This window comes from Gossypium arboreum, chromosome 8 (assembly GCF_025698485.1).
Source record: "Gossypium arboreum isolate Shixiya-1 chromosome 8, ASM2569848v2, whole genome shotgun sequence".
Lineage (NCBI taxonomy): Eukaryota > Viridiplantae > Streptophyta > Magnoliopsida > Malvales > Malvaceae > Gossypium > Gossypium arboreum.
The window spans coordinates 12897936-12918876 of record NC_069077.1 but is presented as its reverse complement, the minus strand read 5'-3'; the positions used below and the strand labels follow the sequence as shown (position 1 = coordinate 12918876).

The window sequence follows — 20941 nt, the reverse complement described above, 5'->3', positions numbered from 1 at the left end:
CTTCAATTGAGATATACATCATATAATATACTTGACATCATTTCTTGTAAAGACAAATTACATATCTTCTGGATATGTTGGGTTAATAACCTTAACCAAACACACTCTCGGCTTGCCTCGAGCATTGCAATTATTTCAGCATGATTTGAAGAGGCAACAACTAATGTCTAATTTGTTGAATGTCATGATACGACAGTACCTTCATATGTAAATAAATATCCCGTTTGAGATCGACCTTTATGTTGATCTGATAAATATCCAACATCAGCATCAACATATCCAACTAATAGGGATTTTGAATAATTTGAATAAAATAACCCCATATTAGTGGTTCCTCTGAGATATCTAAATACATGTTTAATTTCATTTCAATGTTTACGTGTTGGAGAAGAACTAAATTTTGCTAATAAGTTTACAGCGAAAGTTATATCAGGTCTTATGTTGTTTGCAAGATAAATCAATTCCTCTATGGCACTTAGATTTGGTACTTCAGGACCAAGAAACTCTTCATCATTCTTGCAAGGACGAAATTGATCTTTATTCACATCTAACGATCTTACAACCATTGGAGTACTCAATAGATGTGCTTTATCCATGTAAAATTTCTTTAAGATCTTTTCTGTATAAGTTGAGTGATGGATATGAATTCCATCTTTTACATGCTCAATCTGCAGACCAAAACAAAACTTTTTATTTCCCAAATCTTTCATCTCAAATTCTTTCTTTAAATAATTTACTGCATTTTGAAACTCTTCAAAAGTTTTAATAATATTTAGATCATCAACATAAATAGAAATTATCACAAAGTCTGGTCCAAACCTTTTTATAAAAACACATGAACAAATTGGATCGTTTTTATAACATTTTTTTAACAAATATTTACTAAGATTGTTGTACCATATATGTCCAAATTGTTTTAATCCATATAAACTTTTTTTTAAATCTGATTGAGCAATTTTCCCGAGAAACTCTATATCCTTCAAGGATTTTAAATCCTTTTAGGATTTTTATATAAATTTCACTATCAAATGTACCATACAAATAGGCTGTAACAACATCCATTAGACGTATGCCAAGTTTTTCACGCACTGCCAAACTAATAAGGTATCTAAACATGATTGCATCCACCACATGAGAATATGTCTCTTCGTAATCAATGCCAGGCCTTTGTGAAAATCCTTGTGCTACAAGTCGTGCTTTATATATTACAACTTCATTTTTGTCATTTTGTTTTCGCAAAAATATCCATTTATTTCCTACCGACTTTATATATTTAGGTGTTTGGACTATAGATCCAAAAACCTCACGTTTAGACAGTGAATTTAATTCTGCTTGAATTGTGTCTTTCCATTTTGGCCAATCTTTTTTATTTCTACATTCCTTAATAGATTTAGGCTCAGGATCCTTATTTCCTTTTGCTATTTCAATAGCAATATTATAAGCAAAATTGTTGTCGACAACTATATTTTTTCGGTTCCATCTTTTTCCTAAAGTAGCATAACTTATTGAGATCTCTTCGTTATCACCATTTTTAGGTACCTGAACCTCTTTTGGGTTTTTTTTTCTATTAGTTATATCTTTGGCCTCTTCTTGAGCAGTTTCTTCCACAATATGACTATCTTGAATATTTTTTCATTTCCTTTTACGAGGATTTTTATCTTTGGAACTGATTGGCCTTCCACGTTTCAGGCATGGATTACTTTCTTTTGCACTAACAGTTTGCCCTATTAGGATATCAATTTATATTGGAGCATTTTCAGTTGGTATGTGAGATTTTGTAATTCTCTTTAGGTCAGTAAATGAATCTGGTAGTTGATTGGCGATGTTTTGCAATTGTATGATCCTTTGAACTTCTTGTTCACATTGACTTGTGCGAGGTTCTAATTGAGATAATGATGATCCATTCCATGCAATTTCTTTTACCAGTTGTATTTTCTCTCCACTAATGTTGAGAATTTTGTTTCATTAAAATGACAATTGATAAATTGTGTAGTAAATAAATATCCAGTTAATGGTTCAACATACTTAATTATAGAAGGAGATTCATAACCAACATATATCCCCAACCTCCTATGAGGACCCCTCTTTGTGCATTGTGGTGGAGCAATTAGAACATATACTGCATATCCTAAGATGGGAAACATTTGGCTCCTAACCAAAAGCCAATTGTAATAGGGAGTATGTATTATAACTTGTTGGCCTAAAGCACACAAGTTTTGTAATATCCTGATTTTGGGCCTAGTCGGAATAGTGGTTTTGTGACCGCAAAATCCGAGATAGAAATAATTATTTTATGATTATTTTAAGGTCTATGATATGATTGCATGATTGTGTGAAAATTTCGTGAAGAAATTTTATGCATAAAGTGCTTAATTTGAAATTTGGGACTAAATTGAATAAATTGCAAAACTTGTGTTCTAGAAGTATTTTGCATAAAATTGAATTAGATTATTAATTAGAGGTCCTTAAAGAGTAATTTTACCAATTTCTAAGTCTATGGACAAAAATTAGACATGGATGGAATTTTTGGAAAGTTTAGTAGTAAGGGCATTTTGGTCATTTAGGGGTAAAATGAATTAAAATACAAAATTAAAAGCCAATTTTGCTCATCTTCAACCCCATGGCCGAATATAGCAAGGAGAAACCATGGCTAGGGTTTTTCAAGCTTCCAAGCTCGATTAGCAAGGAAAACTGAAATTCGGGCTAAAATAGGGAAAATACCAAGTTGTGGACGAAATGGTAAAAATAGCCATTTTCGCATACGAGTTATGTGAATTACTTGATGAGTATGAACTATCACCGAAGTATCGATTTCGATATTCCGTGGAAGACGGCAAAGATGTGAGATCGAGGAAAAAAGCCCATTTGAACCTTAGGAATAGATTAGGATACAAGTGACATGTCACTAGGATGGTTGAGCATCCGAACTCGTTGAGTTGAGTCCGAGTTCAATTATGGATGCGAGCGTCCGAACTCGTTGAGTTGAGTCCGAGTTCGAGAGATGTAACTAGGCATCCAAGCTCGTTAAGTTGAGTCCGAGTTCACTTATGGATGCGAACGCCCGAGCTCGTTGAGTTGAGTCCGAGTTCACTTATGGGTGGGTTACATGGTAGCTTGGCTACATATGTGGCACTTATGTGCAAACTTTCCATGTATCCGAATTATATTCCGATGTGTTCAACGGGTAAAGTTCTACTCAAATGGAGGAATACTCAAAATGAAAGGGACGTATTGGAAAGTGTTGTGAAATGGGTACGTTGAACAGGTATGTACTTAACCCTCGGGTTGAAAAATCAATATAACAACAATATGGTAAGATGATAAATGAAAATGTGATATGAATGTCTTGGTGATGATTATGCAAATGATGTTTTATGTTTGCTTATATGGTTATGTTACTTGCTATTTGCATGTGAACTTACTAAGCATTTATGCTTACTCCCTCCTTTTCATTCCTTGTAGTGTTGACAAGCCAGCTCGGAAATCGGAAACGTTCGGAGGCACGCTCACACTATCCGTATACCATCTTGGCATAATGGCTTGTATATTTTGAGTATGGCATGTATAGCATTATAATCATTTTGTATATATGGTCTTATGATATGGTTATTGAGTGGTATGGAAATTCTTGGTAATGATTAGCCATTGGAATGGCTAATCATGATCATATTTGGTGTTATGTATGTCAAATTGCTAGCTAATCCATGGAAACCATGAAATAGGTAAAATTTACCATAAAATAGATTCAGACAACAGTAGTGACGTGAATTTGAAAAATCACTAAAAATAGTAGAAGTGGAATTAAATAATGAATAAGTTATTTAATCGAAGCTTGATGAGTCTATTTTCATATGGACGAAGCGAAACAGGTATATGAGCTATATTTTATGAGATGTTTAGATTTTTGTGAAACAGGGCCAGAGCGATTTCTGGATCCCCTGTTCTGACTTTGGAAATTCACCATAAATTTTACAAAGATAATTAGAAGTCACGCTTTATATGTACAGATTCCTTATTGAGTCTAGTTTTATTAGAGACAAACGGCATAGTGATTGAAGGTCTGTATAGGGAGATATCTGATTCGTAATACACAGAGGTCAGAGTAGTTGAACCCTGAAACAGGGGAGACTTTAACTAATAAACTGTACTAATTGGCCCAACCAAAAATTCTATAAAAAAATTAGTAGATATATATATGAGTCTAGTTTCAGGAAAAATTTACGGAATTGGATTTCGAGTTTCGTAACTCGAGATATGATTTTTAAAGCGACTGTGATGCAGTTAGCCAGCTTGTCTGGAAATTTTAAAATGAATTGTATGAGCTGTTTAAGTAATGAATTAAGTCTATTAACACCTCGTGTTCGACTCCGGAAACGGTCTCGGGTACGGGGTGTTACAAGTTTTGCTACATGCAAAATAGCATATCCTCAAGCTGTAATAGGAATTTTGTTCTTATAAGCAATGGTCGAGCTATTAATTGGAGTCGTTTGATAAATGATTCAACTAAACCATTTTGTGTGTGAAAATGAGCTACAAGATGTCCAGTTTTTATCCCAATTGGCATACAATAATTATTAAAAGCTTGGGATGTAAACTGACTAGCATTATCAAGATGAATAGTCTCGTAAACGCCAGGTTGTGAGTCAATAATAAACACATATGTGACCACCTACTAGATGCATCTATTAATACCATAAAATATCTGAATAGTCCACATGGTGGATGAATGGACCCACATAGATCATATTGAATACGTTCTAGAAATATGTGAGATTTAATCCCAACTTTAACTAGTGATGGTCTAATAATCAATTTTCCTTGAGAGCAAGCAACACAAGATAAATCCTTGAATTCAAGAATCTTTTGGTTCTTTAATGGGTGTTTAATTGAATTCTCGATGATTCTTCGCATCATAATAGATTCGGGATGGCTTAATTGGTCACGCCAAATAGTAAAAGTATGTGGTGCTACAAACTTCTGGTTTGTAGTAACACGTGTCTTAATTGCACTAACATGCGTATAATATAAACCTGATAAAAAAACAAGTAGCCTTTCCAACATATTTCTTTCCATATTCAACATTTGTAATATATAGATATTCATATTTTTCTCATTCATAGTCTCAATATGATATCCATTAAGACGAATATCTTTAAAACTTAATAAATTTATTTGAGAATTAGTGGAATATAAAGCATCAGCAATGAAAAATTTTGTACATTTAGGTAATAATATAATAGCTCTTCCAGAGCCTTCAATAAGTTTTGAACTACCTAATATTGTATTAACATGGGTATCACTTATTATCAAATAAGAAAAATATTTTTTTATCTTTGAGTATCGTATGTGTTATAGCAATATTTACAAGATACATGTCTCCGTTGATTTTGGGTCCAACGAAATTTTGTTGAATATTAATATTCTTCATAACAATAAACAAAATATAATATGAGAAATATTACAAATATTTATTAAATATATAAATTATTCTTTACATAAAAAAAAAAGACATATTTAAAATAACATAAAAATGTCAAAATAACATCAGCTTTTCTAATGATTCTAAAAAATCTACCACATCTAGGTGAGTTATATTATTAAGGTCATATTCTTACAAATTCGATATCCAATATATAATTGGAAATGTTAAAGTCAAATTTTTTTCAGTTTTGAATATCCAACAAATAGTGATATTGAATTTGGATGATAATACTCACATAATTTGTAAATAAATTTTAAAAATTCACGAATTTTAGTAATTTAAAAAAAAGTAAATATTTGATTTGCTATCATTCTAGTTACACTATTTACTATCTATTTTGAACTTTAAAATTTGTATTATTTGTCCAAAGAATTAGCTAGATAGACCATTTATATTATTATATATTTAAATTTCTGATTATGTTGATATAACGAGTTAATTGAACATCAATTTAGTTAGGAAATTTTGAAAATATCTTTTCGTACTTAAAATAAATAATATTATTCTAGGTATTTTAGTCTTTTTATTTTTTAAAATAATAAATAATTTGTATATGGTGGGATTTGAACCATAAGTCAATAAAATTTTAATTTACCACTTAATCAATATTTTATCATAAAATATTTTATATATTTTAATTTTATTATGCATACTTTATTATCTCTATAAATTATATAGTTGTACTTATAGTATTAATGTTTAAACCCTTAACAAAATTGATAGGAGTCAACTAAGTGCCGATTCGATTAGAAAAATTACAAAAATACTCTTATTTATTTAAAATAATTTCTATTATTTTAGGGTGTTTTAGTCATTTTCATATTTTAAAAACCCAAAAATAATTTACACCCATGCCTTTGGTTGATAAACTTTAACTTTACCACTCAACCAATGCTTTATCATAAAACAATTATATATTTAAATCTAATTTTTATTTTAATATCGTACATATTGTACATGTTATTATTAATTAGTTTTAAATCATACATTTTATTATTTATTTTATGTTATTTTAAATACACTCTTATATTTTAAATATATAATTTTTACACCATAAACATGTGATAAAATTTCTAGTATAGATAAATTGATTGACTTGAAGGTTTCATTTTCTAGTATAGATAAAATTAGAGGTTGGGATGCAAACATTTGCTAATATTTTGGTGTCACTTATGAACTACTGTGCAAATCGTATAATTTGATGCTAGGAGCAAAGCATAGCAGTGGTAACATGGCAACATGCTAATCTCCACCTCACAATCACAAACATCCGAAGTTATTCATGAAATTCTTCTGTCTTGGCCAGCTCAAATCGCAAATGTTAAATGGATTTATGGAACAACTTTAATAATTAATCTTACGTTATAAAACAACCAAGTTTCCCTCTTCAAACACTATAAAATCCCCTATCTTCGCTCCAAATTCTCCATCCTCAAGCTATACAACTCTTTCATTTTTACATTAGGCAAGAAGCTCCTAGGGTTTGAGAGAGATGGCTTCGAAAAGATCAGCATCACTTGCCCTCTTTTTTACACTCAACATTCTCTTCTTTTCTCTTGTCAGTGCTTGTGCTTCTTGCCCTTCCTTAAAACCAAAACCAAAGCCCACACCGTTCCCATCTCCTTCTACAAAAGGCAAATGACCTAGAGATGCCCTTAAATTAGGTGTATGTGCAAATGTGCTTGGTTTAGTCAATGTCATTATTGGTTCACCCCCAGTGCAGCCATGTTGCTCCCTTCTTCAAGGCTATTAAAGTTGGCATGCATGCAGTAGATAATGCAACCAAAGAGCAGACCATGTAACATAAGTTATGCGGATGAAGTATGAAGAAGCAGATCAAGCTGCACTTACAGCACACAAAGTACATACAGTCCAAGTTATGTGGATGAAGTACATGCAGCTACTGAAGTTGATGCTACTGTTCAATTTCAATTTCATTTTGTTACCTTAAGTAATATTTTGTAACTCAGTTAAATTAGAACTAAGTAGGTAGTATATTTAATTGGGTATTGATAAGATTGATAAATCAACTTACCTAATTGTGCAAGTTGATCTGCAAATTGCAATATGCAAGCGGTGTAAGTAAGTCTAAAAAAAGTAAAAATGTTAAAGCTGACCAACTTATGACTGGTATATGTATTGGCATTATGTAATTAATGAATTTTAATAGAAATCATTCAAGAAAAATACTCTCTCAATTTTTTGCTTTCTTTCACCACGTAAAATTCTGTTTGTTTATCCTGCAAATATTGAGCCTTTTGAAGCTCAATCTTCCTTCCTTCTTCATCCGGATTTATTACGTTGTTACTCAAGTTTTACACTGAGCTTCATACTTCCTCCGGGTAAATTATTCAAAAACCCAACAATTGGTATTTAGAGGCAAATTCTTAGTGGACCTGTCATATTTCAATCCTTAAAACTATGTCTTCCTCAGGATTCTTACCAGTGCCACCACCAATCTTCAATGGAGAGGGCTACCACATTTGGGTAGTGAAAATGAAGACCTACTTGCAGGCATTCGATTTGTGGGAAGTTATCAACTCAGAAGCTGAACCAGTACCTCTAAGAGCTAACCCAACAGTGGCTCAGATCAGATAACATTCAGATGAAAGAACCAAAAGGCACAAAGCCATATCTTGCATCCAAAATAGTGTGTCTGATGTGATTTTCACAAGAATTATGGCTTGTAAGTCACCAAAGCAAGCCTTGGATAAGCTAAAGGAGGAGTTCCAAGGGACTGAAAGAACAAGACAGCAATAGCTACTAGATTTAAGAAGGGACTTTGAAAACTTGAAGATGAAGGAAGAAGAAACAGTAAAGCAATACTCAGACAGAATCATGACTGTAGTAAACAGCATAAGGCTACTTGGAGAATAATTTAGTAAAGCAAGAATTGTGGAGAAGGTGATCTCAACCTTACCTAAAAGGTATAAGACTCGAGGGACCTGACCAGGATTTCATTGACAGAGCTGATCAATGCTCTTTATGCTCAAGAGCAAAGGAGAGCAAGTAGACTAGAGGAGCATCAAGAAGGTGCCTTCCAAGCCAAAACCAAACCAGCCTCAAACTCCTCTAGATACAATGGGAAGAAAACCTAGAAAGATAAGCCTAGAACAGATGGTGCAAGAAAATATCCATCTTGCCCACACTGCAAAAGGCTAAGTCATCTGGGTGAAGTATGTTGGTTTAGGCCTGATATGCAGTGCAAAATCTACAAAAAGATGGGCCATACAGAAAAAGTTTGCAAAAACAAAGGCAAACAAAGGTCAAATCAACCTCAACAGCCAAGAGTTGAAGCTCAAGTGGCAGAAGAAGAAAGTGATCAAGAAGAACGAGTCTTTCCTGTCTCTTTGCTCATCTACCAAAAGAAAAGCCACAAAAAGTTGGTTGATTGACAGTGGATGTACTAACCACATGACTCCGGATGCTGCTATCTTCAAGACAATTGACAGAAGCTTCAAAACAAGGGTGAATGTTGGAAATAGACACTTCATCAAAGTAGAAGGCAAAGGAGATGTGCTGATTGACACTCCTACAGGTACCAAACTTGTTTCAAATGCACTTTTGGTGCCTGAAATAGATAGAAACCTACTCAGTATAGCTCAGTTGCTAGAAAAAGGGCTACTCTGTGGTGTTCAAAGGTAAGGAGTGCCTAATCAGTGATCCAAATGGATTCAAGATCATGAAAGTGACCATGGCTGACAAGAGCTTTGTGGTGGACTGGAACAAGGGCACAGACAGTGCTTACACAGTTGCTCAGGATGAATCCAAGTTGTGGCACTTGGCCATGTCAACTACAACTCAATGGCTCAGCTAACCAAAGAAGATTTGGTTGAAAACTTCACTAACTCAATTGAAAAGGAAGAAGTTTGTGAAGTATGTCAGCTAGGAAAACAAGCTAGACTACCATTTCCTACAAACAAAGCTTGGAGAGCTTTTGAAAGACTGCAACTGGTACACACTGATGTGTGTGGTCCAATCAAGACTCAATCGCTGAATGGCAGTAGGTATTTCATCTTATTCATTGATGATTACTCGAGATATTGCTGGATTTATTTTTTGAAACAAAAATCAGAAGTGGCTTCAATATTTTTGAAGTTTGAAGTTGCAGCAGAGACTAAAACAGGTTGCAAGTTAAAGACATTGAGGTCTGATAATGGGACTGGGTATACTTCATCCGGGTTACATACGTTTTGTGATGAAGCAGGCATCAAACACCAGCTCACCAACACTTATACACCTCAAAAAAATGGTGTAAGTGAAAGAAAGAACAGAAGCTTGATAGATATGGCTAGGTGCCTAATGTTTGAAAGAAATTTGCCTAAGACATTTTGGGCAAAAGCAGTCAACACTATAGTTTACCTTCAAAACAGGCTCCCAACCATGGCTTTGGCTCAGAAAACTCCATTCGAGGCCTGGTTCAGGTTCAAACCATCACTGGCTTACTTAAGAGTCTTTGGATGTGTATGTTATGCTCATGTTCCAGCAGCAAAAAGAGACAAGCTTGCTAAGAAAGCTCAACCTGGTATTCTGGTAGGCTACAGTAGTATCAAGAAGGGTTGTAGGATACTTGATCCTTCAACAAACAAGGTCTTTGTGAGCAGAGATGTTGTATTCGATAAGAAGGCAAGCTGGAACTGGGATAAAAATGAACCAGAAACTGCTGCTGAAGTTTTGGTGACAGATCAGACTGAAGCTAATCAAAATGGTTCTAAAATAGACATTGGTGATGAACCAATCAGAGGCACTAGACCATTGGTTAAGATTTATGAAAGAGCTCATGTGGCTGTTATTGAACCAAGCTGCTTTGAAGAAGCTGAAGCTCATTAAGGCTGGTAACAAGCAATGGCTGATAAAATTAGTATGATTGAGAAGAATTAGACCTGACAGCTAGTTGAAAGACCACTCAATAGAAAAGCCATTAGAGTGAAGTGGGTGTTTAGAGCCAAGCACAATGCTGATGGAAGCTTGAACAAACTGAAAGCAACGCTGGTTGTAAAAGGGTTCAGCCAAAAGTATGGCATTGACTACTTTGAAACCTTTGCACCAGTGGCTAGGCTTGACACCATAAGGCTGCTAGTTTCCTTAGCAACACAAATGCAATGGAAAATCCATCAGCTTGATGTGAAATCAGCCTTCCTCAATGGATTCCTCGAAGAAGAGATATATGTTGAGCAGCCTGAAGGCTTCAAAATTGTTGGTGAAGAAGACAATGTGTACAAACTGAAGAAAGCCTTGTATGGCTTGAAACAGGCTCTAAGAGCATGGTATAGCAGGATCGATGGCTATCTAGCTAGCCTTGGATTTGAAAGAAGCATCAGTGAACCTACTTTGTATATGAAAAAGCAAGGTAGTGAAACTCAACTAATAGTGTCTCTATATGTTGATGATTTGTTAGTAACAGGAGGAGACCAAGCAATGCTGACAGACTTCAAGTACAAAATGCAACAAGTGTTTGAGATGTCTGATTTGGGACAAATGTCTTACTTCATTGGCATGGAAGTATCCCAAGCTCAGCAAGGGATCTTCTTAAGTTAGAAGGCTTTTGCCTTAAAAATTCTAAACAAATTCTCCATGTTGAACTGCAAAGCAACAAGTACACCAGTTGCCGCTGGAGAGAAACTATCAAGCCAAGGTGATTTTGAAAAGGTTAGTGAATCAACCTATAGAAGTCTAGTTGGATGTTTACTCTATTTAACTGCCACTAGACCAGACATTATGTTTGCTGCAAGTTTGCTTTCAAGATTCATGCATTGCTGCAATGAAAAGCACTTTCAAGCTACCAAAAGAGTTCTCAGGTACATTAAAGGTACACTGAGATAAGGAATAATGTTCACCAAGGCTGAAAACATGAAATTAATTGGCTATGCTGATAGTGATTGGGCTGGATCGATAGATGATATGAAGAGTACCTCGGGGTATCTATTCACCCTTGGTTCAGCCATTTTTTGCTGGAGTTCAAAGAAGCAAACTGTTTTTGCTCAATCAACTGCTAAAGCAGAGTATGTGGCAGCTGCAGGAGCTGTTAACCAAGCCATTTGGCTAAGAAAAATAATGGCCGTTTTAAATCAACACCAAAGGGAAGCAACAGAGATCAATTGTGACAACCAATCTGCTGTTGCAATTGCAAAAAATCCAGTGTTCCATGGGAGAACAAAACACTTCAAGATCAAATTTCACTTTGTTAGAGAGATGGAGCAAGCTCAAGAAGTGAAGCTGATTCATTGCAGTTCTGAACAACAACTTGCTGATATCCTAACAAATCCCCTTAGTGTGTCAAAATTTGAAGATTTAAGAGCCAAAATGGGAGTTTGCAGCATGCAAGCCAAAGAGGAGTGTTGAAGTTGGCATGCATGCAGTAGATAAAGCAACCAATGAGCATACCATGCAACATAAGTTACGCGGATGAAGTATGAAGAAGCAGATCAAGCTGCACTTACAGCACACAAAGTACATACAGTCCAAGTTATGTGGATAAAGTACATGCAGCTACTGAAGTTGATGCTACTGTTCAATTTCAGTTTCATTTTGTTACCTTAAGTAATATTTTGTAACTCAGTTAAATTAGAACTAAGTAGGTAGTGTATTTAATTGGGTGCTGATAAGATTGATAGATCAGCTTACCTAATTGTGCAAGTTGATCTGCAAATTGCAATATGCAAGCAGTGCAAGTAAGTCTAAAAATAGTAAAAATGTTAAAGCTGACCAGCTTATGACTGGTATATGTATTGGCATTATGTCATCTTTTTTTAATCAATGAATTTAAATAGAAATCATTCAAGAAAAATACTCTCTCAATTTTTTTCTTTCTTTCACCACGTAAAATTCTGTTTGTTTATCCTGCAAATATCGAGCCTTTTGAAGCTCAATCTTCCTTCATTCTTCATCCGGATTTATTACGTAGTTGCTCAAGTTTTACACTGAGCTTCATACTTCCTCCGGATAAATTATTCAAAAACCCAACAAAGGCCTTGCTGATATTGAAGCTGCTGTTTGCCTTTGCACAGCAATCAAAGCCAACGTTTTAGGCATCAACCTCAATGTCCCAGTTTCCCTCAGCTTGCTTCTCAATGTCTGCTCAAGGAAAGTTCCATCTGGCTTCCAATGTCCCTGATCACTGTTGCAAATTCTTTCTCTGTTTGGTGTTTTTCATGGTTTTGAAGGTCTAATTAATTTGTTGTTGGCATTGGTAACTCCTTGTTTCCTTGTGGATTCATATTGAATAAATATTACTATTTATTTATAAATAATTATCTTAAACATATGTGAAGATTTGGATTGATACCATTAAATTTTAAGATATAATAAAATAATAATTAAAAAGTATATTTGACATCATCATGAACTTGACGTAGAGTTTTTTTACTTCACTGACAGTAAATTGAATAATTATCTTTTATTTATTTAACTATTTTTTCTTAGCAAATAGATAATTTAATTTCTTTTGAATTTTTCATTTTTTTAAAGTGATATTTCATTTTTGAAAATGTTAGACAATAGCTTACATGAAAATGAAGAAGAGTGTTTTATCCTCTTGTACCAATTCATCCACCATAATGTGTCTATCTAACCCTTAGCTAAAAAAAACCCCTCAAATAATGCTTAGATTCAAATTAATGGAATTAATCCAATAAGCATCGAGCATCTAAAGCAAATAAGGGTAATGTTGAAGCTTTAAGACCAATTAGTGAAGAATCATCAAACAAACAATAACAATTCTAATAAACTCAAAGATACGGGTACAATAGAAAATAATACTAGGTTGACTTGAAAGGCTTAAATAATTTAATAAAAATAAAAAACTTAAACGATCTAATTAAATTTTTATATTATTCTTAAATAAAAATTTAATCCTATTTTAATTACTAAATTATTAACCTACATATAAATGATTCAACTCATTGTAAATTAGCCAACAACATAAAAGATGTTAAAACGAAACATGCCAATCAAAGAATTAAATGAAAATAATAAAATAATAAATAATCTTCAAAATAGTTGAAAGGTGAAGATTTGGTATGGGAGCTAGAATGACATACAAGAATATTAAATTTTAGGATAATAATAACATTGAGGAAAGAAGAGAGGATGATAGTATTTGAACTCGTATCATTTATGTGTTAGATGAGAGTTTTAACTAATCGTTACTCAAAGTAAATTATCGTATAACATATTTTATTAATAAATAAAATATTATTTTATTAATTTTAAACTATTAATTAGTTGCTTTTTCCTTTAAATTATTCTATCAAATTTAGACAACAATATATATTGTTGATAGCAATAACTAATCTGTGGACGTTTTTGTAATAGATAGAAATGTGAAATGTGATTTATTCTTTCATCGAGCTTTCTTCAAAACTGGCATGGAATGAAAATGGAAAACAAAAGGATATGCAATTTAGTTGAATGAAAGGTGGGTCATAGTTTTACAGGCAGTTTAGACGGATATCACATAAAGTAAATTTGTTTGTATTATAGAATTGGGTCCAAATTAAAAAAGAAGGAACATAATAAATTGGATCCATTTTGAAGGCTCGAATGATTTGTGGGTTGAGATCTTTCACGGGTTGCTAATCATATACTTAAAAACAAAATGTTGGTTTGATAGAAGCTTAATTAATAACAAGCTCTCTTAATAAAGTCGTATATTCCCCTCATATGAACGAGGGCTGGATATTCAAGATTCTAACAAGTTTTCCTGGAAATCTCTTATATAAGCATCCAATTTAATAACTGATCCCCAAAAGTAAAAATTAAAACCAAATTGTATGCAGCTCACAATGTCAATATCTGATCAAACAATACTTTCTTGGTCAAATCTTTTCAACTTTCGATGGTGAATTTTGTTTGAAAATGTTTATATTTTATTTTCTTTTTTCATTTTAAAAAAAAAAATCGATTTTAGTAAAACTTGACATTGAGGATATTGATGCTTGTTTTTAAATTATATTTAAAAAATTTAGACATTGAGGATGGGTGTGACAAAGACAATTTCAATGAAATCATAAGGAATAAACTACAAATTAAGAGATTGTTTATTCTGTGTTTGCAATAAACTTCTCATATATTGAATCACATCTGTCAACTGCAATCAAGCTAAAGATTGTCTGTCAAGTTTTACAGACATATGGTGACAATATATGTTGTCCACCTCTGCCACGTGGGAACCTGCTTTTAGTTTTTCTTTTGATAAAAAAAAAAAAGGCCCTGCCTTACCTGGATCCACTTAGCTTTTAAGTTGAAGATAAAATTAATATTGACTTCATTAAGTTTCAGTAATTTCTGTAGTGGAAAGAAAAATCTGGTTTCAGTCAAGACATGACAATGTATATTATTGTAAATGGAATTCTTTTGAGATGAAAGCACGGAGTCTATGGTGGAACCCAATACTCATCCGTCATACTTGTGCGAGAAATTCATTTTTTCTTCTTCTTTTTCCCAAGTAACATGAATTTTTTACAAGTATATTTTTGTAAAGAGGAGATTCACAAGCTTCTCAAAGCTGCTAATTTTTTTTTTTGAAATATGACTTTTCTGAAAAAACATAATTTTTAAATATAAATTATTCTAAATAATGATTATTCTAAACATAATTATTCTCAAAACGTTATTATTTTAATAAGAGTTGTTTTGATCTTTAATTAAACCCTATTATGAATAAAGTTATTTTGGACATAACTATTTTCAAACAACAATTGTTTTAAACAACAATTATTCTAAACAAGAGTTGTTGTTCTGAAGAAAATATTCTTGATAATATAATTTCCTCAAAATATACTATTTTTTTTATCTTAAAGAAGAGATAAAATGTTTACCTACAATTTTAATATTGTTCTTCAGCCTAGAAAACTTCCATTGACAACATGCAAACCTAGAAACCATCCCTTGTGTTGGATTGGGATCATTAGCTCATTACAATGATCAGTGTCTAGCTGCAAGTTCTTTTGGGATCTTGAAATTCGAGGTAAATGTGAATGATATGTCTTTGATGACTTTTGGATTAACATGCCATGACGATGCAGGATGCATTCAAGATTGGGATATAGCACAATCAAAACAAAACAAAACAAAACGAAACCGAAGATCAACATGAAGGTCTGACAAGATAGCCTTCAACACGGAAGTAATTATATGTTGTTTTGAACCTAAATCTGTTTTTGTCTTCAGTAGTTAGTTGTTGTAATTATCCGAGTTTGGATGAGATAATAAAAGTAAACGAAGTAGATACTTATATATTAAGTATTAACTACCATGTGTTGAAGACAATTAAAGCAACCCATTGTGTGAACATTAAATTCTGTACGTTTTTGTCCAATAATTAGCCTGATAATGCTCCTCGGATGAAACATACAGATAGATCAAGTGATTTCACGATTCCATTATCTTCCATAATTAAAGGTTGGGATGCAAACATCTTAATATGAAATGCTGTTGCAAAACGAATAATTTGATGCTAGGAGCAGTGGTAACATGGCAGTGTGCTAATATTCACCTCATAATCACAAACGTCCATATTTCACGAACATCGTCTCCTAAGCCAGCTCAAATCACAAAATGAAAGTGATATATGATTCAATTTTATTAATTAAGCTGACGTTGAAAACAACCAAGTCGCCCTCTTGAAACACTATAAACCTCACCCTTCACTCCAAATTCTCCATTCTCAAAGTATATTACTCTAACTTCTAGTTTAGGCACGAAGCTCCTAGGATTTGAGAGAGATGGCTTGGAAAAGGTTAAAATCGCTTACCCTCTTTCTTGTACTCAACATTCTCTTTTTTTCTCCAGTCAGTGCTCGTGGTTCTTGCCCTTCCCCCAGCCCAAAGCCAAAACCAAAGCCCACTCCCTCCCCATCCCCTTGTGCGAAGGGTAAATGCCCCATTGATGCCCTTAAATTAGGTGTATGTGCTAATATACTTGGTTTGGCTAATGTCACCATTGGTACACCCCCAGTCCAACCATGTTGCTCCCTTCTCCAAGGTCTTACTGATCTTGAAGCTGCTGTTGCCTTTGCACAGCAATCAAAGCTAATATTTTAGGCATCAACCTTAATGTCCCGGTTTCTCTCAACTTGCTTCTCAACATCTGCTCAAGGAAAATTCCATCTTACTTCCAATTTCCCTAATCATGATGTTTTTTGTGGTTTTAAAGTTCTAATTAATTTCCAATTCCACTTCCCAGTGGTAATTGCTTGTGGTAGCGTTTGTTTCCTTGTTGATACAAAATAAGTGTACTACCTTTTTTCTTTACAAATGTTTTTTTTTTTTTGTACCTTTAATGCAAAATGAAATACTAATATCATTCAGTTTGTTCACAACCATGAGTTACGCTAAGCATGTAAGTTATGTTAGGATTATTTTATTTTATTAAGCATCATTAGTGATGGGTTTTTTTGGATTGAATAAAATTTAATTCCCAAATAAAATTAAAGATATATTAATTTCAGAATACATTAAATTAGACCTCTGATTAAATTTTAATTCATTTGTAGTGTTCACTCTGTATTAACTTTAGTCCAAATCAAATATATAGCTACATGTATTTGACTAATATAGTTTGATGTGCAAAAGGCTAAAGTGTTTCAAAGTAGTATAGTATTAAGTACGTCTGTTGGGTAGTGGTAAAATTAGAGGAGAAAGTAAGGGCCTTGACTCATCCTTAGTCAAATGCGAACAATTTTTTTTTCAAAAGTTAAATCTTTCAATTTAAGTTTTTAACTTTTAAATGAATAAATAATTTATATTTTTGCCCTTTAAAAAAATTAATAATCCAATTTAAATTTTTTTAAGACAAAATTTTGGCCTTGGTCTATTCAAAATTTTATATTTTTAGTCCCCTAAATAAAATTCCTAACTTCACCTCTAACGTTGGGTATACAATTGGTGCATGGTGTAGCATTGCTTAGAAGCAATCATGGCTCTCACAAAGAGTCAATATATCCTCTTAAAGGTATTATATCATTAAAGGAAATTGAGCATGGTTATAGATCATTTATGAAAGGGATAAATCTCAAAATTATACATAATGAATTTTGATTTGATCCAATTCTTTTAAATTATTAACACAATTATTAATATAACATTATTTTATGTTTATATATTGCACAAATCAATAGTTATCTTTATCCAATATAAAAATAAATTGATGTATTTATTTTTTAAATATGTATGATTAAATCAAAATTAAAGTTTCAAGTATATATACATTTGAACCACAATTAAAGTTTCATGTGTATAATTGCATCAAATTAAAGTTCATGTATACAATTATACATTAAATCAAAATTCATGTATAATTTTGAGATTTATCCCTTTATGAAATTATATGATTTATAAATTACTAGTTTTATGGATGATAATTTTCATTATGGAGTCTGTAATGGAATTTTAAGATAATGTGATTTAAAGTATGTGAACAAATATAATTTCAAGAGGTTGAGGACATCACACTAGTTTTCATACTTATATAATTGAAAGTTCATTCTTTCAATCACACAAATACAATAGCCAACCCCATGAATAATATCTAAAATTATCTTGGATTACTTCATCCACAAAGCTTTAAATTCATTTCGTAATGTTTGGAGCCTCGCCTCCCTCAATTTGTCAACTCTTTAGAAAGAACTTTGCAAAATCTTTATTTTATTATTCTTTTTTTTTTTTTGTGGTAGTGGCATTGGTCACTTTTATAAACGTCAAGCTTGTTTATCGTTCTTTCTTATTTTCATCAAATCATCCTTTTTATTTTGAAATAATAATGACTCATTTTGTGAAAATTCATAACCATTTTGTACAACCTCCTAAATATCTTGTGAGCAAAACAAAACTTTCATACAAAGACATTAATTTTCATTATTCTCTTTGGTAAGATGATGAAACTGAAATTGAAACATTCCATTATTTGTCACCTCTTATACTACATAATCAAGTTTTAATACCTTTTTGTTGGAAGAATAAGGGAGAAAGAAAACAATTTTAGAGAAGAGAATAGGATGAAACTAACTTTGCATTGTGAATTTCTTTTCTTTTCTTTTCTTTTTCTCCATTTTTTTTTTTGCTTACATTTTGTAACGCCCCAATTTTCGCGAATTCTGTGAATGTTGGCATAGGTTTAATTATGTTAGTGGGTCTCTAGAAGGCCCAAGCTTAAAATAGAACCCGGTAATTTTAGTTAATTTTTGTTCCATAAGAAAAAGGGAGTGAAATTATGAAATAGGACCTATGTGAAAATGTTTGAAAATGCTATAGGCTAATTTGTAGTGCCCAAATAAATAGTAGTGCAAAATAGGAGGATTTGCATGTCAAATTCCCCACTTTTAATGTAGTGGCCGGCCAAGGTGATGGATAGTTGATAATGTATGCATTTTAGCATTTTAATAGTTAATGGATGATGGGCATGATAAGCATTATGGGCATATTTTTATTGGAATTATGGCATGAGTATGGCACAAAAATTAGTATATCATTTATGTGTCATAAAATGTTGAGTGATAAGAATAACAAAAGGAAGTAAAGGAAGGTTTTTGTTCATTCTTTGTTCTTCATAGCCGAATTTGAGAGAGAGCAAATAGGGGAGCAAACCCTTGAATATTCGGTCACTAGGAGGGGGAAAAATTGAAGGTAAGTTCTTGGTACTTTGCTTCTATCTTGATGTTCATGAGTTCTTCTTAATTCTACCTTAACTCATGAAGCATATTTTGGTTTTTGGTTGTTGTTTCATGTTCTTTTGATGAAAAATGGAAGATAGGTGAAGTTGAGCCAAACAAATGAGCATGCATGTGCCTTAGATGCTAAGGGGAAAAATCGGCTAACATGTTGTGCTTTAAAATTATGAAATGGAGATTATACTTAAGTAAAATCATAGATATGTGATGATTGATTGGTGATATACATGTTTAAATAACAAGCATGCAAGTTAGGTGTGAAAGAGTGATTTGGTAATAAATCTGCTTGGGACAGCAGCAGTAACGTGACTTTGGAAAATCACCATAAATTGTGAGAGATGAATTAGAAGCTGAATAAATTATGTAATTAAAGCTTAATGAGTCTAGTTTCAAATGAAATAAACAAGAACATATTTTGAATTCTGTACAATGAGAAATTTTATTTGTAATGAAGAGTGGTCAGATTAGTCAAACAGTGAAACATGGGAAACTTTAAGAAAAATCTGGTATTGATTGGCCATACCAAAAATTCTGAAAATTTTATGGATAGAAGATATATGAGTCTATTTTCAGGAAAAATTAACGGCACTTGATTTGGAGTTTCGTAGCTCCAGTTATAAATGATTTAGTGACTGTTGCTCAGGAAGACAGCTTGCAGTGAAATTATGATTATGTGGTAAACATTGACAAAAATTTGTTAATGAGTTGCTTATTGATTTCTTATAAGCTTACTATGATCTGTAGGTGTGGTTGGTCGAATATTGTAAGGGGTTAATACGTAGTTTGTATTTGAATAGTTAGATTAACGTGTTAGTAATCCAATTGTAGGCGGTTTGTGTGTGGATCTAAATCAAGATATCGTCGCAAGCAGTGTGTAACTAACACCCTCTTTCTTAGTCTAGATCGGCAAAAGTCGAAAAGCCGAAATGCCGAAAACCGGTATTTTGTAGATTTGCGAGTGTGTGAATGCTCGTGAGGTAAATCGATTAATGTTTTTGGTAAGCTGCAATGTTTGGACTGCAAAGTGCATGATTTCTGTGCCCTCGATATTTTTAGGCTTAATGGGCCAAAATTAGAATGATGGGCCAGCAGCCCAATTCGGGAAGAACCCTCAGAGTGATTCTGTTAGTACGTGAAAGGTAGGAATATGCATGAAAAACCCTAAAATAGATAAATTACTGAAATACCTTTAAAAGTGGAAAATTTACGCTTTACCCTAGGAGATAAATTACCAAATACCCCTAGGGTTAAATTGACCTAAATGCATGTTTGATGTTGTTATTTATTGCATGCCATGTTGTTATAATCGATGCATGGGACTGGGATATTGACGGAGGAAGTCTTGAAAGTGGCTTGTCCACGTCTTGGAGGCTTTGCCTCAATTTATCGTTAGCCGAGTAGCAAGGCTGCAATCGTGGAGTGTTGGGTGGGTGGGTTGAGCTATTCCCACATAGAGTGTATGGCTGGTACAGTGGAGTGTAGTGGTTGGTGGGTTGAGTAGTCTCCCAAATGGGCTTGCATATATTTCTTGATGTTGCATGTATTTTGAAATGGGCCTATGGGCCATCATTATCTGAATAAGGGCTAAGGCCCGGTTTATTATAATCTGAAAAGGGTTACGGCTCGAGCCCTTTGTTACTGAATGGGCTTAGGCCCAATAGGCTTAAGTGACTTGGGCTTTGAATGGGTTTTCCTTACACATGAGTTTCCCAAACTTACCCTTCTTTAACCTTACAGGTGAGCCTTGATGTGGGTGACTTGGAGCCGGAGGGGATTTAGAGTGGCCATGGTGA

The 20941-nt window shown here is 33.2% G+C and overlaps 2 pseudogenes; both read left to right on the top strand.

Moving 5' to 3' along the window:
* The first annotated feature begins 6974 nt into the window (after positions 1-6974).
* On the top strand, positions 6975-12596 carry LOC108469124 (14 kDa proline-rich protein DC2.15-like; annotated as a pseudogene).
* A 3579-nt stretch (positions 12597-16175) lies between these two features.
* Positions 16176-16783, top strand: LOC108469123 (14 kDa proline-rich protein DC2.15-like; annotated as a pseudogene).
* The last annotated feature ends 4158 nt before the right edge of the window (positions 16784-20941 follow it).